Genomic DNA, 25141 nt, shown 5'->3' with positions numbered 1-25141 from the left:
ATCCACTGGAGGGTCTTGAATCCTATCCCCTGAGGATAAGAGGGGGGGACTACGGTATATCCTTTTACTACATACTCTTTTGAATTGCGAATCAGTATATATGTGTGGCAGACACTGTTACTAGCCTATCTCCTAATCATTTAACTTTCTTCGCGCTGGAAGAGACCTGATTTGGTTCAGGTGTTCACATTTTGACTTGTAACTCAGGTATATTTTGCTTAATTTGTGCCTATCGTTGTGTTTTTTACCCTTGTCGGGGGGCTGTTGAAAATGAGCAGTGGGGTATTGGTAAATATTTAACAACTGGCTCTCAAAAAAAGTCCTGATTTGTAGCAATCAACAATATCTCTGGTGTAAATACTCCCACTGTGACTGATTCAAATCACCGGGCTCATAAAATTCCCGAAAATTTAACAATTGACTCTCGCAAGCCAATATGAGCTAGTTACAACACGCCCCTGAGAGTGAACATCTGATTGCTTCTGCCAATGAGAAATGAGGGAAATTATTCTGCGAATTATTTGGGGGAAAACTTATATTATTCATAAAAAAAGATTCAGAAGAACAAAACAATCCTTTTTCTTCTGGCTGGTTTTTCCTAGCTTTTTATTATAAAAAATCCTTTAGCAAAGATGAAAGATTGTTATAGTAAAGGTATATATTTATCACCTGGATTCTACTATTAATATATTACTATGTTTGATTTATCCCATATCTATCCATCTATAATTCCATTGATCCATCTTGTTTCTTAATGCACTTCAGAGCAAATTACAGATGTCAATACTCTTCTCACTAGATACTTCATCATGTATAATATTAAGTAGAGTTCACTATATGTTTACAATTTTTTTCTTTTGAAGTAAAATTTGCAAATGAAATATAAAAATCTTAAGTGATAAATGCATACACTGTGTAACCCAAATCGCCCCCAACATACAGAACGTTGTTCTTACTCTAGAAAGTTTCCTTCTTCTGCTTCTAAGTCAATCCTTACCTCTTGCCCCAAGAAGCACCTATTCTGGGTTTTTTTCTATCATAGATTAATGTTGCCTATTCTACAATTTTATATAAATAGAATCATACAATATGTACTCTTTTGTGTAAAACTCTTTTCAGTCAGCATTTATTGGGCTTTTGAGATTTATCCACATTGTTGCATGTATTGGTGATTTCTTCCGTTTTAAATTAAGTAGTAATATTGCATTGTATGAATATATCACCATTTATTCATTCTTCTACTAGTGGACATCTGGGATTTTTCCAATTTTTGACTATTCTGAGTAAAGTTGCTATAAACATTTTGTACAGTCTTTTCAGAAGCCTATTTTTATTTCTCTTGAGTAACCACCTAGAAGTGGGATTGTTGGGTCAAAGGGAAAGTGTATTTTAATTTTATAAGAAAGTTTTCCAATGTGATTGTAAAATTTTACACTCAACAAAAAATATATCCAAGTTCCAGGTACTCCACATTTGGCATTGTGGTGGTCGTATAGTGGTATCTCATTTCCTTGATGACCAATGATGTTGAGCACTTTTTCATGTGCCTATTAGCTATTCATTCTTTTAAATGAAATATTTATTAAAATGTTTTATCTGTTTGTTTAATTGGGTTGCTCATCTTTAGATCATTAAGTTGTAGGAGTTACTTATTTATCCTACATACCAGTCTTTTATCAGAAATACATTTTGCAAATGTTTCTCTACAGCTGCAAGTCTTATAGCCTCCATATCCACTTTCTTAATGACTTTTGATAAGCAGTTTTTAATTTTGATGAAATTTATCAGTCTATTTTCTTTTATTCATCCTCTCTAAGAAATGTATTCTTACCTCAAAGTCACAAATGTTTTCTTCCGTTTTTCTTTAAAAGTATTATGGTTTTAGCTTTTATGTTGAGGTCTAGAATCCATCTTGATTTAATTTTGGAGTAGATATGGAGCAGGGGTTGAGGATCATTTCTTTTCCGTATGCATATTTAGTTTTCCCAGAACTATTTGCCAAAACCTTTCTTTTTCCCATTGGATTTCTTTGGTGCCTTTGTTGAGAATAAGATAACCATATAATTGACAGTCTATAGCTGGAATTAGTATGCTATTCCATTGATTTAAAAATTATCTTTATTCTAATAGTATATTATCTTGATTATTGTAGCTTTATAGTAAGTATTTATTATTATTTTTTAAGTTTATTTTTATTTATTTTGAGACGGAGCTAGAGAGCAAGTTGGGGAAGGGCAGAGAGGGAAGGAGAGAGAATCCCAAACAGGCTCTGTGCCATTAGCGTGGAGGCCACACGGGGATCAAACTCATGAACTGTGAATTGACATATTAAAAATGCCAAGTTTTCCGATCCATGAATATGGTTTATCTCTTTATTTATAAATTATCTAGTTTCTCTGGGACATGTTTTATAGTTTTCAGTGTAGAGGTTTTACATATTTTGTTGAATTTATGCCTAAATATTTCATGCTTTTTTTGGTCCTATTATAGATTTAATTATTTCTAAATTTAGTTTTTTAATTGTTTCCTTGTAGTTTATAAAAACACAGTGGAGTTTTGTACCTTCACCTCATATCCTGTGTCCTTGCTAAATTTATTAACTTGTGTAGTTGTTTAGTAGATTCCGTTGAGTTTTCTGAGTAATATCTGAGTAGTATCCTAATCTGCCAATAAAAATAGTTCTTTCTTTCCTATCCTTCTGCCTTTTATTTCTTTTTACTTGCCTTATTGGAATGGCCAGTGTCTTCTACTGGATATTTTAGTGTTTTTATTTGTTGCCTAGAACTTTAGCAGCCATCTTGTAATATGAAGGAAGATAACTTGGAAATAACATGCTGAAGCTGACAGAGCATAAATCTGCAGGGAACCTGCACCTTAATGACTTCCTCAAGCTACTGAATTAATTACCTATTTCAAATTTACTTCCAGACTTTTGGTGAGGGGAGGTAGAAGTCATTTTTGGAGGTAGATTTAACATAAAGCTTAAAAATCAAGGTGTTTCTTGTGCTCAGGGGTTTCTGAGACCTGGAGAGTGGCCTAGCAGTATTGAATTTATAACTGGACATTTTTTTTGCTTGAAGAGATCCTCAAAAATGGCAGAAGCCTCAGGTTTCGTGATGCTTGAATCTGCCTGAGATCTTCCATTGTTTAAGCCATTTTGAGTTGTGATCTCTGTTATTTGGAGCGAAAAGCATCCTAAAAAATAAAGAGGTGGTATGGCATTTGTGTCCTTTAGCATCTTCTGACAGAAAGTAAATTCTGTTGTTTCTTTGTTTTTCCCTCCTTCGGTCAGAGCGTATCTCAAGATTGGGATCGCTTGCCAGATATCATCATCATAGTATTTACATTTGAATCAGAAAGTGGGGCCTCTCCCCTTAAGAAATAATGACGCTGTGTACTAATTAGGATTTCTGAGGACAACCCACAAGACTGGATTTGTATATCTGGAAAAAAAAAAAGGAATTTATTGAATGGAAATTGTTTGTTTCACAGATACAGTTGCTCACAGTTTGGATCCCAAAGCTTTAAACGGAACTCAGAAACAGAGGGAGGGAATAGCCGTGATCCTGCCCAGGATGATGCCACAGACTCCCTTGCTACTGGATACTAGACACCAGCACAGCCATGGGGCCTGGTGCTAATATCTCAGAACAAAGAATTCTGGCCAGAAATACTACACTGACCTTTCAGAGAATGGTGCTTGCATGTTCTCTGTAGTCATCCTCCTGAGCTTCCCCAGATTATAGTCTCAAGGCTCATTACAAAGTCTTCAAAAATGAGTTACAGAACATCCTTTCTTTCTTCCCCCATGGCGACATTCTATGCAGGCTGGTGGTGTAGGTGGAAGAGTAGCATTTAAAGGAGGACCTCTGTAATGAAATACAATATTTTTTCCTACTTGGCGACCTGAAATGCCTTCAGATTTTTTTTTTTCTGAAAAAATTTCAGTAGGGGCACTAAAAATGATTTTCTTTGCTTCAGGAGGAATTTAAAATAGATTACTAGAACATATAAATACAATAAGAAAATAAAGTCTAAAGTTAACAGGTGAGAAAATGAAGGCAGGAAAGATGAAATCAAGCCTGGACTGGATTTAGGACATGAAACTGTGTTGGCAGATCTTGTCAGTTTACTGGCACTGAGACACAAATTATGTTTTACGCTTTCGAAAAGCAAACATGAAAAGGGAGAAATCATCAGTGGTGTGATTGACTGTACAAAGATTTGCTGCAAAGAAATAAAACTGTACTAGGAGTGAGACGCAGCAGAAATCTTCACACCGGGTCTTCCTAGAGAAGACACTGACAGGATGGAACGAATTTCATCCTCAAAGATTTCCATACAGTAAACTTTGAAAAATTGTGTCATAGAGATTTGCTTAGCCTGGGCCACTGGTGAGCTATGAAAGTAAAACTTAACGAAAACAACCACCGACGGGCCTAGCAGTTTGGGTCAGGAATTCAGTTCTTCATTTTTTTCCCCTAACAATAGAGATTCCATGGGTATAGTTAGACTGTATTTCAGGTACTTTTTCATGAATGTTGGGTTTCCTCTAATGGAGATTTAAAAATTTTGGGGCATCACCAGTGAGTTAAGGTAATATAATCTGGGATATATAAATTGCTAAGTAATCAATAAGCAATGTTTTAAAAATCAACAGAGATGGGAGATTGAATCAAAATCCCATTATGAAAATTGAGGAATCAGGTTAGGTTATGTGCCAGAATACATTGCTATACTACAGTGGTATACAGGAGGTCTGAGGGATACCTCTATATAGGGCCAAGATTCCTGGAAGATGTAATTTTGACTTTGCTCTTACCAACAATGAATCATTGAAATCTACGGGCTTTTTTTTTCATTTGTTTTGTTTTGGTTTTGTTTTGGTTTTTTCTGTTGTAGGACAGAGCTGCAATGAGTTTAGCCTGGAGAAATTTCAAAGCAGTTGTAACCAAATACCTCAACCATAAAAAACCACCACCACCACCACCACAACATCCCAAACCTCAGGTTATTCTATAATATGTAACATTGTGTGATGTAACTTTGCTCATTGAGGAACTTTTTTCCAGGATAAACTGCAGCCAAGTAGGACAGTAAGTTGACCATACTGTTAGTTTGGGAGGCTGTACATCCTCACATTGTAGCAAGTTATTACTGTATAAAGGAGAGAAAACAAGTCTTTATTTTGCATACCTACCACCCAGCATGACCCTGAAGTTTGGGAATGAACTTAATGGGTTTGAGAGTCCTGTAACTTGTTTTAAGATAATTTCCTTTCCATAAATTTAAAACACAAAAAAAAAAGATCAGTAAAAGCCCACAGAAAATTTTTAAACAGTTTTATTGAGGTATACTTTATGTATCAGACAAAACACCCATTTAAAGTGTACAACCTAGGGTGCCTGGGTGGCTACGTGGGTTAAGCATCCACATCTTGATTTTGGCTCAGGTCATGATCTCATGATTCATGAGATCGAGCTTCACGTTGGGCTCCACGCTGACAGTGCACAGCTTGCTTGGGATTCTCTCCTCTTCTCTCTCTGCCTCTCCCCCATTCGGGTGCTCTGTCTCTCAAAAACAAAAAACAAAAAACAAAAAACAAAACAAACAAACAAAAAAACCCCAACAACTTAAAAAAAAAGTGTATAACCTAATTTTTAAAAGAAAGCCCACAGAGTTGTGCAATCATTACTAAAATCTAACTTTAGAACACTTTTATCCTGATTTAGATATAGATATGTAGATGTAGATATTCTGGAAGTCCCAAAAACATTTTTTTGGGTTATTCTTAACAAATTTCTTCACCAAGTCAAAGGCGGAATAACCATGCTTAAATCTTTCGCCACATCCTCTGTCATTTACCCCATAATTCCCACACTGATATTCTCTTAGCTTCTACGATGTGAAGAGAAACGAGATGACATAGCAAAGCCATTCCCACATCAGGGCTTCTGCTTATGCTGTTTGCTATTGGTTCTGATTTAACAGTCACTCTTCTCTGCAGGAAGTCACCTCCTTACATTCGACTTTTTGAATCTCAAGTTAAAATATCAATTCCTTGAGGAATGAAGTTTTTCCTGATTCACTAAGGCTACATCAGCAACTCCCTTATAGTTTCATAGCTTCTTATAATTTTTCCTAATAGCACTTATTGCAGAGTGAAGTGATACATTTCTGTGATTATTTGATTAATTTCTCTATTCCCCACTACACTATAAGCTTCTAATGGAAAGGTTAATGGATAATGCTGACGTTAGTACCTGTCACAGGGCACACAATAAAAACTGTGGAATTAATGAGCGAATGCATGTATTCTGTATTATATATATATGATATATATATATATCATATATATATAATATATATATATAATATATCATATATATATATATCATATATATATCATATATATATGATAACTGAACTGCTTTTCAGAGGTGTTTCCCCTCATGCTCTCACCAGCACCCTATCCAGCATCAAGTACCATCCTCATAAAGGTTAGAACTAAAGTGACAGAATAAAAAGCATTTTGATGTCCTTTTATTAATAATGAGCTTGAATAGTTTCTGCATGTTCATTAACCACTTACATATTTGTGTCATCAGTACCTTGTCTCCTTATGTCCTTTGTCCATTTTTTGAAGTCTCATTTTCAGTAGAACTTCCAGCTTTTTGGGGCTTGCTGGTCTTGCCGAAGTTTCCTGAGGACAGCCTCTGCCAGAGGTGGGACTCTTGCCTCTGACTTGCCTCCCAAACCAGCGGTGATCTGCAATCTTTTGCCATAGTCCATTTGGCCAGTCTTACTACGACTCATGTTCTCCTGAGTTAGTGAAGAATCAAGTCAGGAGCAGCACGTTCTTTCCTGTCAGGCTTCTTTTTTGTGTGGCTAGCTCTTTCCATCTGCATGCTTGTTTCTAGTTTCCAGCACATTCCAATTCCTGTCAGTCTCCTGCTTTCTGCATATTTGCATGGATTTGGGGTTTGCTGTTCTCTTGGTTTCTGTTGGAGTCTCTGCCTTCTGCCTCTCCTTCACTAAGCACCAGTCTCATGAGCTCTGCAGTTCTTTGTCTAGGCTTCTTGCTTCCTTTTCCTTGATTGGCTGCTGCCAAGAACCCACTTGGACAATAGCATTGGTGGCATTCAACCTTGGGGCTAGAGCAGAGGAAGCAACAATATATGATCATGGTAGGTACTGCATTGGGCAGGTCACAAAATCAAGAAACATTGAAGAGGTATAATCAAGGGTAATATTTTGTGAAGTATTAGTCTTCTATCTAATTAATAAATGTCAGTAGAGTCACTTCAATTAAAATAGTACAGTACAGGATAAATTCCTAGCATAAATATAGAGAAGGGCTTTGGATGGCGTCCTGTGGCCAGGCCCCTCTTAAAAATTCTTATTTGGTTCCTCATTATTGGCATTTGGAATTGGTTGGAATTGTGGTTGAAAAATTAGTGATCTGAAATTCCCCTACTGTGAGTCTAGTCAGCATTGACTTCTGCTTTGGACTGTGCTCCTTAACTAGTCTTCCTCATGATTAGCAATGATCTCAAACCCTCTTTCAGTGCACGCTTCTCTTATTTAGGAAGTCTCAAATCTGCTTAGTTTTCACTTAACAGCGATCACTTCTGTGGCCTGAAGTGCTCAGAAATACTTCTTCCAAATTTATACCTGACTGAGATCAGACTCCTAAATAATACCAGGAAATTCTAGAGCAATATTATAAGACATTGATCTGCAGCTCTTGGGGAAAAGTTGGACAAATGTGTCATTCTTAATACCTTTATTTCATATATACTAGTTGAACATTTACTACTGTGGTAAATAAAAATTAGGGCAAATGTGAATTTTGCCTTTATAGAAATTTTAGCTTAATATTTATAGAATAGACTAAAATCGGACATATACCTTGACCTATTCTGTGAAAGAAGTTTAATCAAAGGCTTATTTAATTGAATATTATTGAGTGCCTATAACAAAATGGAGATACTGCTGTGAATAGGTAAGACAAAAGCTTTTTCCATAAGTCTTATAAGTAAGGGAGAGGTTGTTTTTCATTTGGGGAAATCAAAGAGAACTTCAGTGAAGAGATGGTATTCAGGAGGGTCCTTAAAGCACAGGTAACATTTATCCATGTTTATCCACCCAGTCATTCATCTATCCATCCATCCATCCATCCATCCATCCATCCATCTATCCATCTATTCATCCATCCATGCATTTAATACAGAGTCTGGTATGAAGCTCCCATCAAAGAAGCTCAAATTTCAAAGTGGCAAAAGAACCAGGCCCGTGGTAGAATAGACTGAGAATGTTTTAGAAGATACAGCTTGAATTTGCATTTAGGTGGGTACTACTGATTTTTTCAAGGGACACAATTTCTTGCCTTTGCTTCTTTGGGGCCTGGATGCACCTCACTCCTGAAAGTGAAAGACTCCAAAAAGACAATTGCTGGAAGGATGTGGAGAAAAGGAAACCCTTCTGTACTACTGATGGCAATTTAAATTGGTGTAGCCAGTGTGGAGGTGCCACAAAAAGTTAGAAATAGAATTAATAGAACTAATGACCCAGCAATTTCACTTCTGGGTGTATATCCAAAGGAAATGAAATCACTATCTCAAAGAGATATCTGCACTCCTATGTTCACTGGAACATTATTCATAATAGCCAAGATATGGAAACAACCTAGAGTCCATCAGCAGATGATGAATAGATAAAGAAGATGTTACATATATATATACAATGGAGTATTATTCACCCCCCCCCCCCCCCCCCCCCCGCAAAAGAGGGAAATACTATCATTTGTAACAACATGGATGAAGCTACAGGACCTTATGCTAAGTGAAATAAGCCAGAAACAGAAAGACAGATACTGAATGGTGTCATTTATATGTGGAATCTGAAGGAAAAAGTTGAATTCACATCAGCAACGAAGAGAATGCTGGTTACTAGGGGCAAAGGGATGGGGAAAAAGGAGGGATATTGATCAAAGGGTACAGACTTTCAATTATAAGATGAGTGCCTTCTGGAGACATAAGGTACAGCATGGTGATCATAGTTAATCATAATGTATTGCATACTTGAAATTTGGTAAGAGAGTAGATCTCAAGTGTTCTCACCACACACAAAAAAGAGTAACTATATGAGGTGATGGATATGTCAATTAGCTTGATTGTGGTAACCATTTCACAATGTGTATGTTTATCAAAACATTACATTGTACAACCTAAATGTATACAATTTTGTCAACCATACTTCAGTAAAGGCTGGAGAAAAAAAAAGACTCAGACTCATAGTCAATGAAGGACACTACCAATGCTTTTGAGAAATAAGCAGCTTCTCAGAGGTGGATAAAAAATTGGCAGTCTCCAATTTCAGCCTTTCAAAAGCAGCCAGATAGTTTCTTACTACCCTTTCCTTTGTGACATTAAACAACCAAGGCAATATGCTCGGTTAGGAAGAATACAGTTGCTGACACCCTTCAAGGCTTCCAGTGAGCTGCTTAAAATCTGAGACTTAAACCATTTGATCCTGCTGCCTTCTCATCCCTGAATCCCCTGCCACACTCAAAATGCAGGTCTCCCTGGTCAATTTTGCTCTTATACAAAGTAATTGTCATCTTTCAAGCCATTCATGAGTGGCATTGCTAACCTCTCTTCAATACACTTCTCTGAGACCTCTTTATTCTTTTTCATCTAGATCACTGCCACTCCAGGGTCTTGCCTCCTTCCCTAGTTAGCCTACACTTCACAGCGCGTGATGTCAGCCACTTCCTTGCCAGTATTTTCAGCATCCTAATCTTCTAATTTTACTGCAAGCCTCACCTTAAGCTCCAGTCTTGAATCAATTCATGTACCTGCTTGCTTTCTTACTGTACACAGGTTGCTAATGTGCTACTGGAGAAAATCACAAAACTGTATATAACTGGTTTCAACCTCAGGTGGGGAGTTCTACCTCCCTGAAGGCAGAGCTTCTACATAAATTATTTGGAATTCTTCTGCACGGGAGATTTGCCTTTTCTCCATTTATTTATTTATCTGTTTAAGCATTTATGTATATCAGTGTTGACTCATAGATGTTCGCTTTATACTTTGAGTTATAATACGATTCTAGTTTATTTTTTTGCTCCAATTATTCCAGCTTTGGCAACTGAGATCTTTTTCAGTTGGCTCATATGTCCGTTTGACATAACCCCATCACTGTCAGTGCGTGTGCGTGTGCGTGTGCGTGTTCGTGTGTGTGTGTGTGTGTGTGTGTGTGTTTGAGTGCTTCCTTACATGCTGGCACTAGAAGATGTTCCAGGCTCATCTTATAAATTTACTGTCCGAGTCATAGATTTCACTGTTTTTCCAAGAATCCCTGGTTCTTTTTATTGGAGAATGATAGTAGAAATCAAGATTTGGTCACTAGGTATGCTCTTTGCTACCGGGCATTCATTGCTTCCAGGCCCTCAGAGCTGTCAGAGCAGGGATATATACATGTGTATAATAACTGGCATATGTATATATATATATATATATATATATATATATATATATATGTATATGTATATATCTATGCACGTATATGTTTATGAAAACATTACATTGTACAACCTGAATGTATACAATTTTGTCAACCATACTTCAGTAAAGGCTGGGGAAAAAAAGACTCAGACTCACAGTCAATGAAGGACACTACCAATGCTTTTGAGAAATAAGCAGCTTCTCAAGAGGTGGATAAAAAATTGGCTACACACACACACACACACACACACACACACACCCCTATATATACATACATACATATATACATACATGTATACATATATATACATATATATAAACATATACACACACAAATATGTCTGTGTATCTATATGAACCTAAACATGAGTTCATATTGCTGTCTCAAACTTCACTCAAGTAATACATGGATCATTCTAGCCCTCCTCTCTTTCTTATTTTTAATCTCCCACTCAAAGAGTGAGAAATCTCATTCCTACCGTCCACTATCCATTTACTTATTTGTTCACATAGAGTGGTTTCTGAATTGGTAACCTGTACACCTATGGGGAAAAGCTTCATCAGCTAGAATATCATGCTTGTGGACAGTTCATTTTGTCTGACATTGTCCATTTATTTCCAACGTGACTTAGATAAGCAACTTTTATCTCATCCCTTCCAGTGAGGTTGTTTTACATATTTGTAATACAGTTAGATCTTGTCCCCGTCTGCCTTCCTTCCTGGGATTCTAAGAACTTCTAAGTAACTTTTTAAAAATTTTGCACACATTAAACTTTACTCCTTGCGCTGTAAAGTTCCAAGGGCTTTGGCAAACATATAATATCATAAATCCACCACTGCTGCACCATACAGAATTATTTCACCCCCACCCCCAAATCTGTGCCTCATCTGTTCAGCCCCTCTCCCCTTGAACCTCTGGCAAAAACTCACTGGTTTCTAATCCATGGGTACACACTGTCTCTCCATTTCTTTAGATTTCTTTCATTGATGTTTTATAGTTTTCCACACATGGGTTCTGCATATATTATGCTAGATTTATACCAGAGTATATCATATTTTGGTGTTATTATAAATAGTATTAAGAAACATTTTCAGGTTACAAATGTTCATTACTGGTGTATAAAAACACAGTCTTCCTTTTCACATTGACACTGATTCCTATGAACATGCTATATAAGCTTATTAGTTCCAGAAGTTCTTTGTTGGGGATTTCTCTATACACTATCATGCCATCTATCACTAAAAATATTTTTATTTCTTCCTTTCAAATCTGTAAATCTTTTTATTTATTTTTCTTGTCTTAGTGCATTAGCTAAGATTTCTGGTATAATGTTGAATAGGAGTAAAGAGAACATCTTTGTCTTGTTTCCAATCTTGGGAGGAAAGGGTCCAGTCTCTCACCAGTAAATTTGATGGTAGCTGTAGATTTTTTGTAAATGTTATTTTTTTAAGTTTTGTTTAAAAATTCTATTTAACTCGGGGCACCTGGGTGGCTCAGTCGGTTAAGCGTCCGACTTCAGCTCAGGTCACGATCTCACGGTCCGTGAGTTCGAGCCCTGCGTCGGGCTCTGGGCTGAAGATGGCCCAGAGCCTGGAGCCTGCTTCCGATTCTGTGTCTCCCTCTCTCTCTGACCCTCCCCCGTTCATGCTCTGCCTCTCTCTGTCTCAAATAAACGTTAAAAAAAATATATAAAAAAAAAATTCTATTTAACTCATGTATGTATATGTTATTTATCAAGTTGAGACAGTTCTCCTGTCTTCCTGGTTTGCTGAGAGTTTTTATCACTAATGGTGTTTCTGCTTTCTTCCTAAAGCAGAAAATTGATGCTTTTTCTGCATCAATTGATATGTTCATGTGACTTTTCTTCTTTAGGCTACTGATATGGTGGATTAAACTAATTGATTTTTGTTTTTTTTTTAATTTTTTTTTAATGTTTATTTATTTTTGGGACAGAGAGAGACAGAGCATGAACGGGGGAGGGTCAGAGAGATAGACGGAGACGCAGAATCCGAAACAGGCCCCAGGCTCCGAGCTGTCAGCACAGAGCCCGACTTGGGGCTCGAACCTACAAACCATGAGCTCATGACCTGAGCTGAAGTCGGAGGCTCAACTGCCTGAGCCACCCAGGCACCCCAAGAGTCTTTAATGGCTTGTAGCTAATATGGAATATTTTCTCTCAAAGCTTGGTATTTTGAGTTTCTTAAATTAGCCCCCTTGGGCTAGTCTTTGTGACATTCCAAAACAATATGGAATAATTGCACATAAAATCACCACCCTTTTAAATTACAAAATAAGACATTTTTATTCATTGGAAGTGTTCTCTGAAGTGATGAGCAAGTTCTCTATTGATTACAATATAGTGCCTATAAAGTTTTAGTCTTCCTCCTATTTGTGATGACAAAGATGGACAGTTACAGGAGTTTGGTTTTTATTTTATTTTATTTTTAACGTTTATTTATTTTTGAGACAGAGAGGGACAGAGCGTGAATAGGGGAGGGGCAGAGAGAGAGGGAGACACAGAATCTGAAACAGGCTCCAGGCTCCAAGCTGTCAGCACAGAGCCCAACGTGGGGCTTGAACTCACGAACCGCAAGATCATGACCCGAGGGGCAGTTGGACGGTTAACCAACTGAGCCACCCAGGTGCCCCAAACTAATTGATTTTTGAATGTTGAACCAGATTTGGACATTTGGAATAAATCCCACTTGGCTGTGGTGTTTAATTCTTTCTATATATTGTTGGATTATGTAAATATGAGTTTAAAAATCTCCTCCCTTAAAGGATCTTATAGTCAATTAGAGGGAAATAAAGAGATGAGCACATACTTAACTATAGAATCCAAGGTGGAGCATAGCAAGTGTTCTAAAAGGGGGAAATCCTACAGGTTTTCAATGGAGGGAAAAACCATATCTGGCTTGGAGGAGTTAGGAGACACTGCTGTATAAAATGTGGCTAATGTAGTATCAGAATTTGAGACCTGGAAGAAACTTTTGATCATATAATTCAAGCCCTCTCCTTTTCTGATAAATGAGGTGGAACACAGTCTATCTCTCCCTAAGTAAGGAGCTGGGATCTAGTCTGAGTCATCCCATCCTTATGTCAATAAGCTTTCCTCTGCCTCACACAACCACCTACTAAAATAAGTCACATAAATCTCAACTTTTAAGTAGCTTATTTAGAAAATGAGCATGGCTGTTCCTTTGAATTTCCTCATTCCTTCAATAGAAAGAAAACTGGAGGCACTAGGTGGGTATGGAATTGCCTAATTCTGCAATTGTGTTCCATCGTGTTCTTGTGCCTCAGACCGAGAAAGCCAAACAAAGAAAACATAATCCCCATCTGCTACAATCTGTAGCTACCTTGCTCCTCCCTGAGGGAGGTGATTCCCGGCTGGTGCAGCCATTACTGTATATTCTCTGCACAGACTTGTCTTTAACGTGTGAGTTAGCTCTTTTTTCTAAACTTGGGCCAATTTCTTTCCCACAGAAAATTTACAGAGAAACTTAAGTTGAAGTTCACCTGTGTTTATTCTTTGTAATTTAAAGAGATAAAATTCACTTTGCCCTAAGGACATTTTAAATAAGGAATTTGTAATAGCTTATTCCAAGAAAGGCACATTCTTAAGGTTATTCAAAATAAAAACTGTCACTTTATATAATTGCTGATAATTGGGTTCTTTCTATCATAGCCATGTGCAACAGAGGATGGATATTTCTACTCATCTTATATAGAGAATTAATTTTCCTGAAATGATAATTATGATAAGATAACAATGATAGTTTCTGCTATGTATACTGAATCTTCCAAGATGTCCAATACTTTCTATAGGTGATTTTTTAATTCTCTCAACCATCCCATGAATTAGGACTTGTTAATATCATCCCCATTTTAGAAAGGAAGTAGTTTTAACTTAGACAAGGTAAGTAACTTGCCCAAGGTGGTGGAGTTATGAAGTAACTCTGGTGGTTGGTCTGACATCAGTTCTTTGGTTTTTACTGCAGTGATCTACTTACTGGCATTTACAGCCTCTCCCTTGTTAGCCTAAGTCCTTGGCTGGCACCCATCCCCTACACACACACACACACACACACACACACACACACACACACATTCCCTCTTACTTATTCACCCCAGTGGCCTCTGTGGCTTCCAATTATCCTGACATTCAAATCCATCCACAAACAGCCTCCTCCTCTACAGCCAACCACTTCCCCACATGAACCCTTCAATCCAGCTAAAGGAGTCACTTTGTTGTTTTTTTTTTTTCCCTCTCCATGTAGTCTCACCTTTGCTCAAGCAGCTCCCTTCAGCTGCAGTGCCCATTCCCACCTCCTCACCACCTGTCTACATTCTGGCTGGGTCAGCTGAAAAGAAAAATTTCCAAGGATGGAGAGAAGATAGGCAGTGGGTGGCTGAGCCCAAGGTGAAGTAAAATAATGTTTTCTTTTATTGATTTACCAATGTTTGTCTTTTAATTTCTGGAGAGCCTCAATTGCATGCAAAAATGTTAATAGGAGTTGAAGGTCTCTTATTCATACAGTTCCAATCTATTCTGCAAATAAAAAGCAGTGAAAATGATTCATATGTGAATAATTCCTCCAAACCTTTGCTTATTGAAATGGATCAGAGATAATTACCAGGTTGGAGAATTTGCATCCACACAATTTTCTAGTCTCACAAACATAATTTTCTTTAGAATGAATAGAAAATATTTGCTCTTTTAAAAGCTGCTGTGAATGGTGGAACTGTATTCTTTCCGTATCTGCAGAAATGTGGCTGCACTGTCCACTGCTGCCACCCGTTTGAGCAGGGGACTTCTTTCTCCCAGCCGGCCTCCAGTGCTGTGGAGCTCAGATCATTTTAAATTCCCATTGCATTCATCTCTGGGTGGAAACCTGTGTTTTCTGTTGGTCATTACATCCACAAAAAAGAAGTTCATGTAACCTTGTAGTTTGGGTGTTTGTAATTTCTTCTTCAAGATGACTTCACATGCACACCACTGGTCGGGAGACAAGGATAACCTGTCACATCCTTGGGGTTTATTAACTTTGAGTGTTTAGTGGAGACTAGGAGGAAATTTTAATTGGAGTTGCTCTGAGAAGGGGGTGGGGACAAACGCTTTTTGTCTGTGATCCTTCAGAACCATCTGGAATACACATGAGATTCGTTTTCTGCCATTGTCTCTCCAAAGCATCAGGCTGTTGTTCCAGGTGTGTGAAGTGCCAGTATGGCTTAGGTTTAATACTTGATTTTCATTATGCCCAACAGCTTGGTCCTTTATTCTCTGAGGGATGTGTTTTCAATACCACAGGAGATTTCTTTATGCCCAACCAAATGAATCTTTACAAACAGCTCAACTGGTATAAGGCCTCAGGTGGGCTTAAGGGACCCACAAGAACAAGGTTTATGTGTAGGCACAGGGCATATTCAAATGTGGCATTATATAAAAGGCATTTTAAATTTCTCTATTCTGGTTTTTTAGAAAAACAAGCACCCTTCCTTCTGAGACTAAAAAACAGATTCCAGGGTTCCTTGAAACTATGTTGAAAAGGAAAAAGCAAGGCATGTACGAGATACTGAGTAAAATAAATGAGGATATTGTGGAAAAAGAAAGGAAATAAAAAACAAAAATTTAATGTTTTTAAAGGAGCAGATGAGAAAAAAAGGTGACGTCTATCGATGAATTTCCAGGAATGGATTAGGGTTTTTTTTGTGCTGGTCCGAGTTAACACATTATCTTTAAAATGGAAAAGGAAGTCAGTAAACAAAATGAATGAACATTGCTACATATGGTAATATGGGTGAATGTTAGGAATATAATTTTAAGTGAAAAGTCCCCAGAGATTACATCCTGCATGATACCTTTAAATAGCCCTTTTTATTGTGAAATATAACATACTAAAAGTGTATAGAGATGCCCTTTTTATAAGTTTAAAAACAACCAAACCAAAAGTATATGCTATTAATAAATACAGATAAACCTAATATAATTGTATGCAAAGGAAAGCAAGGTAACAATGAACTCAGGCTTCAAGGTGAGAGACAGGGAGATAGGATGGGCAAGGATCTCATGTGGATATCAGTTATCATCATCATTTTAATATTTGTTGGGTGATGATTTCATAATTGTTTTTAACGTTTTTATTTATTTTTATTTTTTTATTTTTGAGACAGAGAGAGACAGAGCATGAACGGGGGAGGGGCAGGGAGAGAGGGAGACACAGAATCGGAAGCAGGCTCCAGGCTCCGAGCCATCAGCCCAGAGCCCGACGCGGGGCTCGAACTCACGGACCGTGAGATGGTGACCTGAGCTGAAGTCGGACGCTTAACCGATTGAGCCACCCAGGCGCCCCTGTTTTTAAAATCAACAAACCAACAAATGAACAACAAATAAAGGAGAACTTTTTATGTATAAATAATGGAAGGCTGTTATGGATTTAGGATTATGATTAAAGCAATTCTGTGCACCTGAGGTCCAGTTTTAAAAATCTGACAAAGGAAAAGGGGAAAGAAATATTTCTCCTTTGAGTAGCATATTCTAAGCATGGCTGTTCCTATACAGTATATTTCTTTCCCCCGGAATTGGTTATTAATTATTCTTATTGCCTTTAAATACATATATGTTTATATATGTATATATTGTTATTATATACATATATGTATATACACATACATATATGTATACATATATGTATATACACATACATATATGTATACGTATATGTATATACACATACATATATGTATACGTATATGTATATACACATACATATATGTATACGTATATGTATATACATACATATATGTATACGTATATGTATATACACATACATATATGTATACGTATATGTATATACATATATGTATGTATATGTGTATATATTATATATAAACATATATGTACTTAAAGACAAGAAGAATAATTAATATATATATATGAATTCATATATTCACCCATATTACCATATGTAGCAATGTTCATTCATTTTGTTTATTGACTTCCTTTTCCATTTTAAAAATAATGTGTTAACTCGGACCAACACAAAAAAACCTAATCCATTTCTGGAAATTCATCTATGGATGTCACCTTTTTTTTCTCAACTGCTCCTTTAAAAACATTAAATTTTTGTCTTTATTTCTTCTCTTTTTACACAAAATCCTCATATATATATATATATATACACACACACACACACACACACACGTATATACACACACACACACACACACACATATATATATATATATATATATATATATATACAGATACCTGTGAAGATTTCTCAATTCCACCAACAAGTATTAGTCTCTTGGGAGATACTCTCCCCTTGCTGCAGAAAAATAATTTGTTGGTACATGTTTCAGACAAAAGCGCCCTCTGCTTTCAGGTAGTGGTATGACACTCCTATGAACACCACCAGATCTGAAGTGGAGCTCAAGGTATATAGGTAGGTCTCCACCAGAACTGAAAAACCTAAGTGTCAAAATGGATAACTTGAATTTCCAAGCAGAACTAATATTCCTCCATGCATCCCCAAAACTATAAATGCAGAACTTTTAATCCTAACTTATTATACTGATTCTTTGTATTAATTATTGCAAGTTGGGTTTCCTGGGAAGCAGATTGAATTGGAGATTGTTGTGATGTGCTCTTGGGAAAAACATCTGTAATCATGTGAAGGAAGCAGGATTGGGCAGAAGGAGAAGTTGAATTGTGATGCAGTCCTAAGAGAAGCCTCAGCTGATCCCATAGTGTACTAAATAGCTGGGAGAGTTCTGAAGAAATGTCTCCAACTGAGGCAAGGGGCCTGAGCCTTTGAACTCCCCTTCTCCAGGGGAAATCCACATCCAAGACTGCCTTTGGGGAGGATTTTCCTGATGATACCTCTCCGCCCCCCAAGTCAGGATATAGTGCAGGGGCGCCTGGGTGGCGCAGTCGGTTAAGCGTCCGACTTCAGCCAGGTCACGATCTCGCGGTCCGTGAGTTCGAGCCCCGCGTCAGGCTCTGGGCTGATGGCTCGGAGCCTGGAGCCTGCTTCCGATTCTGTGTCTCCCTCTCTCTCGGCCCCTCCCCCGTTCATGCTCTGTCTCTCTCTGTCCCAAAAATAAATAAAAAAAAAAAAAAAAAAAAAAAAGGATATAGTGCAATTGCAGCCAATTTTTGGTTTGCATATAAATACTGAGCCAACCCATCTGTGAACTCAGCATGGCCTTTTCTTACCTCTGGACTATGGGTCTAAGGTAGTATTTGCGATAGGTGTGAGCAGAGGGGGAGGCATACTTGCAATAATAATGGATGTGATAGGAATCTGGATCATCAGCTCATGCAGTTATTTGTGCCCTCTGGTCTTGCTTATGACTCATCTCCGATGTACCACTTCTGTGTTACTATAGCCAGTTCTCTGCTGCAGATGCCATGGCCTTACTCCAGAACTTTAGGTGTCTAATGTTATAACTCTCCTATGAGAACTTGCCATAACCCCCTACAACATCTCTTCTCATCACAGACTCCTCTAGGGTCTGTTAGATTATACAGCCAGGGCTAACTTGTGCTACAGCCATAGAGTCCTTTGCATGTCTGGATCTCATTACAAGCTGTCAATCTCCCATGTCACTCAGTAAATAGGTTGGAGTAGTATTTGCAAGTATAAAATGTGTTGTCTCCAGAGCCTCATGTGTGATAATCCTGGTGTACCTCAGACCACTGAAATCCTAAACAAAACAAAACAAAACAAAACAAAACAGAAATCTACTGAAAGTCTCCAACATACTAGCTGTGTTTGCTCATCTGATCCAATTTACATGATGCCATTGGTATAGTGGGCCAATGTTGTGTCATGCTAAATGTCAATGTCCAGATGGTCTAGGCCTTTTTGGACTATATTGTGACAGAGAGCAGGAATAATATAACCTTCAGAGAAGACTCTAAATGTATACTGCTGTCCATCTTACATGGATGTGAATTGTTTCTGGTCTTCCTTGAGAGAGATGGAAAAGAAAGCATTTGCCAGACGAATAGCTACATATCATGTATCTGGAATCATGTTAATCTGCTCTAGAAAATATTTCATATCTGGCACCTTAATTGCAATTGGGACTACTGTTGAATTGAACTTGAAAATATCTACTGTCATTCTTCAGGAACCATCACTATTATAAGGACCATACAGGAGAATCAAATGAAAATGTGCTGAACACTTCCACCCTTGCAACCTTTAGATTTCTAAGGGTGCTGTAAATCTCTATCCTTTTTCAAGAGCAAGATATATGCAATTAATTAATTAATTAATTAATGTGGTTGGTTGGTTTTCACTGAAGTATAATTCATTACAATAAAATCTTAAGTGTATGTCGTCCAGTGAAATTTGACAGTCGTGTGCAACTATGTAACCTAACACACAGTCAAAATAGAAAACATTTTTACATCCAAAAATGTTTTCATATACCATTTTCAGGTTAATTTTACCTGCTTTCTCAGCCCTGACCCCAGGCAGGCACTGATCCACTTTCTGCTTGTATATTATACTTGGCTTTTCTAGGGTTTCATATAAATGGAATCATACAGTATGATTTTTGTTTTGTTTTGTTTTGTTTTGTTTTTGGCTTCTTTCTCTCACCATACTATTTTGAGATTCATTCATATTGTTCATGGTATCACTTGTTTGTTCCTTTTAAGATTGAATAGTATTCCAGTAAATGCATATATCATAATGCATTTATAAATTCTCCTATTAATGGATACTTGAATTATTTTCTAGTTATGGCCATTAAGAGTAAAACTGCTATTAACACTCATGTCAAGTTTTTTCGTGTGTGTGTGTGAACATATATTTTCATTTATCATGAGTAAATTTTTAGGAGTTGAATTGTTGGGTTATAGAGGAGATGTTTATCTTTTTAAGAAACTTTGTAAAGTGTTCCCCAAAAAGGTTATACTAATTTTTCACTCCCACTGGCAATATATGAGGTGTAGATCCTCATCAACACGGGGAACTAGAAAAGTTTTGGCTCAAACCACTCTGTAAGAGGTGTGAAAATGGTGGTTTCATTCACTTCAACCACTTCCTTGTGGTTTTAGTTTGCATTTTCCTGATTAATGATTTTGAGCACCTTTTCACATGATGTTGGCTATACCTGGTCTTCTCTTACTGTCTCTTTAACCCTTTGCCCGTTAAAATTTTTTTAAATAATTGATTTGTAGCAGTTTTTGAAAGTATATTCCAGCTATAAGTTCTTTCTTAAGGATATACTGTGAATATTTTCCCCAGGGGTTGACTTTTCTTTTCTTTTTTTTTAAGTTTTATTTATTTAAGTAATCTATACACCCAACGTGGGTCTCGAACTACAACCCCAATATCGAGAGTCACACGCTCTTCTGACTGAGCCAGCCAGGTGCCCCAACTTTTCATTTTTTTTAATTGAAGTATAGTTTACATATAATGTTATATTCGTTTCAGGTACAACATAGTGACCTGATAATTCTATACATTATTCAGTGCTTACCACCCATTAGTATAGTCATCATCTGACACCATACAGTGTTATTATAATATTATTGACTATGTTTCCTATGCTGTACTCTTCATGTCCATGATTTATTTATTCTGTAACTGGAAGTTTGTATCTTTTAATTCCCTTTCTCCTATATCACCCATTCCCCCACCCACCTCCTCTCTGGCAGCCACTAGTTCTCCATATATAAGAGGCTATGTTCTTTTGTTTGTTTGTTTTGGCTGTTCACTTTTTCAGGTGTCTTTGATGAGCAGAATTTATTCTTTTGTGGTTAATGCTTTTTGTGATTTAAGAAACCTTTTCTTACCTCAAAGTCACGAAGACATATACTTATATTTTCTGCTAAAAGCTTTATGAATCTAGCTTCTACATTTAGGCTATTATACATCTCAAATTAAATTTTGTGTATGGTTGCATGGAGGCAGAGGTCCATTTTTTCCACATGTTTATCCAGTTCCAGAATCATTTGTTAAGAAAAAAAAAAAAGGCTTTTCTTTTCCCCCTCAGTTGACCATATGTGTGTTGGTCTATTCTGGACTCTCTATTCTGTTCCACTGATCTATTCATCTATGCTTGGGCCAACAACATTGTCTTAATTATTTTAGCTGTAAAACCATTAAATCAATGCAAATATTTTACTTTGTCCTTCTTTTTCAATATTGATTTGGATATTCTAAGTGTTTTGCATTTTTATATAAGTTTTAGAATAAGCTTATAAATTTCTATGAAAATCCTTACTGGAATTTTGACTGGGATTGCATGGCATTTGGAGAGACAAGAAATACAATATTGAGTCTTTTAATTCATGAATGACATATATCTTTTCATTAGTTTATGTCTTCTTTAGTTTCTTTCAGCAATGCTTTGTAGTTTTCAAGGTAGATGTATTACACGCCCTTTGTTGGATTTATTCTTAATTGTATGATGTTTGCTATTGAATTATAAATTTATTTTAAAACATTTTTAAATGTAATTTTAAAGTGTTTTGGATTACAGTTTTTGCATACTTTGATTTTTGCATACTGATCTTGTATTCGATCGCCTTAAAAATTCATTAGGAATAGTAGTTTTATTACTAGTGTTATTTATTTATGTTTTATTTTATTAGTTATTTTATAAGTGTTTTTGAAGATTCATTTGGGTTTTCTATGTATGTTTGCATGTAGTTGGAGTGTAGCAATCAATGAATGGTTATACTTCCTAATATTTCTTTTTTCTTTCTTTTTTTCTTGCTTATTACATTAGCTGGGACTTGCATTATAATGTTGAATGGAATAAGTGACAGCAGACACGTTTGCATTATTTCCAGTGTTAATGAAAAAGAGTTCAGTGTTTTACCATTATGTATAATGTTAGCTATAGTTTTCCAAGGATTCACTTTATCAGAAAGAAGTTTTCTTCTCTTCCTAGTTTGCTAAGTTTTTATGATGAATACATTTTTTCTATTAAGATGTCAAATACTTTTCCTCCATCTATTAAAATAATAATGATTCCCCTCCTTATGCTGTTAATTAATTGGGTGAATTACATAGATCGATGTAGAAATGTTAAGCCAAACTTGAATTTTTGGATTAAACCCCATTTGATCATGTTGTATTATCTTATATAGTATATATGCTGCTGAGTTTGATTTGCTCATGTTTTGTTAAGATTATTTTGTTCCTGTGTTCCTAAAGAAAATTATTCTGAATCTTTCATCTCTTGTTTGTGTCTTTTCAGGTCTAATTTCTTAAATTGATTTGGGAAGTATTCCCTCCTCTTACATTTTCTTTTTTTTTTTAATTTTCTTTTTTATTTTTTAAATTTACATCCAAATTAGTTAGCATATAGTGCAACAATGATTTCAGGAGTAGATTCCTTAGTGCCCCTTACCCATTTAGCCCATCCCCCCCTCCCAAGACCCCTCCAGTAACCCTCAGTTTGTTCTCCATATTTATGAGTCTCTTCTGTTTTGTCCCCCTCCCTGTTTTTATATTATTTTTGTTTCCCTTCCCTTATGTTCATCTGTTTTGTGTCTTAAAGTCCTCATATGAGTGAAGTCATGATTTTTGTCTTTCTCTGACTGACTCATTTCACTTAGCATAATACCCTCCAGTTCCATCCATGTAGTTGCAAATGGCAAGATTTCATTCTAAAATGGTTTGTGTGAGGTTAGAATTATTTCTTCCTTAAATGTTTAACAGAATTCACTGGTAGTGCTATCTGGGCCCGCAGTTATTTTTGTTACAAGATTTTAGTTGGAAATACACTTTCTTTAATAGATAGAAAGCTATTTTCTAATTTTTTTCCTGTCCACTTTAAAAAGTTGTATTTTTCAAGGAATTTGTTCATTTCCTTTACCTGTCAAATTCGTTGGCATGAACTTGTTCAAAATATCCACTTATTATCTTTTTAATATTTGTAGCATCTGTAGTGATGTCCCCATTTCATCTTCAGAAGGGTCCCCATTTCAGCCTTCAGAAAGCTATTAGTAATTTGTGCCTTCTATTTTTTTTTTGATAAGTCTTTACTAGAGGATTATAAAGTCAATTAAACTTTTAAAACATTTTGTTGATTTTTTTCTATTGTCTATTTGCTATCGTATTGATTTCCATCCTTTTTATTGTTTTCTTTCTTTCATTATTTTGGACTTAATTTACTCTACTTAAAAAATAAGTTTTTAGGCCATCTTGCGTCCCCATGTGTGTGCGCCTAATCTCAGCTGGTCCACCCGAGACCACCTGAGCGCCAACCTTAGTCCCCTGCGCGCGGTCCCATTTCCGCCCCAACAAGATGAAAGAAACTATCATGAACCAGGAGAAACTCACCAAACTGCAAGCACAAGTGCGCATTGGTGGGAAAGGAAGTGCTCCCCGAAAGAAGAAGGCGGTTCATAGAACAGCTACCGCAGATGATAAAAAACATCAGTTCTCCTTAAAGAAGTTAGGAGTAAACAATATCTCTGGTATTGAAGAAGTGAATATGTTCACAAACCAAGGAGCAGTGATCCATTTTAACAACCCTAAAGTTCAGGCATCCCTGGCAGCGAACAGGCCATGCTGAGACAAAGCAGCTGACAGAAATGCTACCCAGTATCTTAAACCAACTTGGTGCAGACAGTCTGACGAGTTTAAGAAGGCTGGCTGAAGCTCTGCCCAAACAATCTGTGGATGGAAAGGCACCACTTGCTACCGGAGAGGAGGATGATGATGAAGTTCCAGATTTTGTGGAGAATTTTGATGAAGCTTCCAAGAATGAAGCAGACTGGATTGAGCCAACTTCTGAAGAAGAAAAAACTTGAAGCAGTTACTGGGAGCTGCTATTTTATATTATGACTGCTTTCTAAAAATTTTGTTCATGGATCTGATAAAATCTAGGTCTCTAATATTTTTAAGCCCAAGCCCTTGGACACTGCAGCTCTTTTCAGTTTTTGCTTATACACAATTCATTCTTTGCAGCTAAATTAAGCTGAAGAAGCCTGGGAATAAAGTTTGAAACAAGATTAATAAAGTTCTTTGCCTAGTAAAAAAAGAAAAATAAGTTTTAAGGTGGAAGCTTAGATAATTGACTTTATGCTTTTTTGTTCTAATGTAAATATCTAGACCAATAAATTTTTTCTTGAAACACTCCTTTTTGCTGTGTCTTGCAAATTTTGATATGCTAATATACTACAATCTTTTAATGACCTTCCAGTACAAAATATTTTCTAGCATTATAATTTTTTCTTTTTGACTCATGGGTTATTTAGAAGTGTGTTACTTAATTTACAAATATTAGGGATTTTCTAGATGCCTTAATTTTTATTGATTTCTGATCTAAAGCCACCATGGTTAGAGAACATACTTTGTTATACATTTATCATTTTAAACGCTGAAATTTAAATATTGACATTTTAAATACTTAATTTTTTATTTTTATTTTTTTTAAGATTTTATTGTTAAGTCATCTCTACACCCAATGAGGGGCTTGAACTCAACCCCCAGATCAAGAGTTGCATCCTCTGACTGAGCCAGCCAGGTGCCCCTTAAGTACTTGAAATACTGACTTTTTAAATATTGGCAAATGGTCCTTATGCATTTGAAAAGAATGTGTATTATGAAATTTTAATTGTGATTTTTTCCTCAATGTTAATCAAGTGAAG

The 25141-nt window shown here is 36.5% G+C and overlaps 1 pseudogene; it reads left to right on the top strand.

Moving 5' to 3' along the window:
- Window positions 1-23695: 23695 nt before the first annotated feature.
- Window positions 23696-24545, top strand: LOC125931012 (transcription factor BTF3-like; annotated as a pseudogene).
- The last annotated feature ends 596 nt before the right edge of the window (window positions 24546-25141 follow it).

Source organism: Panthera uncia, chromosome A2, assembly GCF_023721935.1.
Source record: "Panthera uncia isolate 11264 chromosome A2, Puncia_PCG_1.0, whole genome shotgun sequence".
NCBI lineage: Eukaryota > Metazoa > Chordata > Mammalia > Carnivora > Felidae > Panthera > Panthera uncia.
This window is presented reverse-complemented; position numbering and strand designations above follow the sequence as displayed.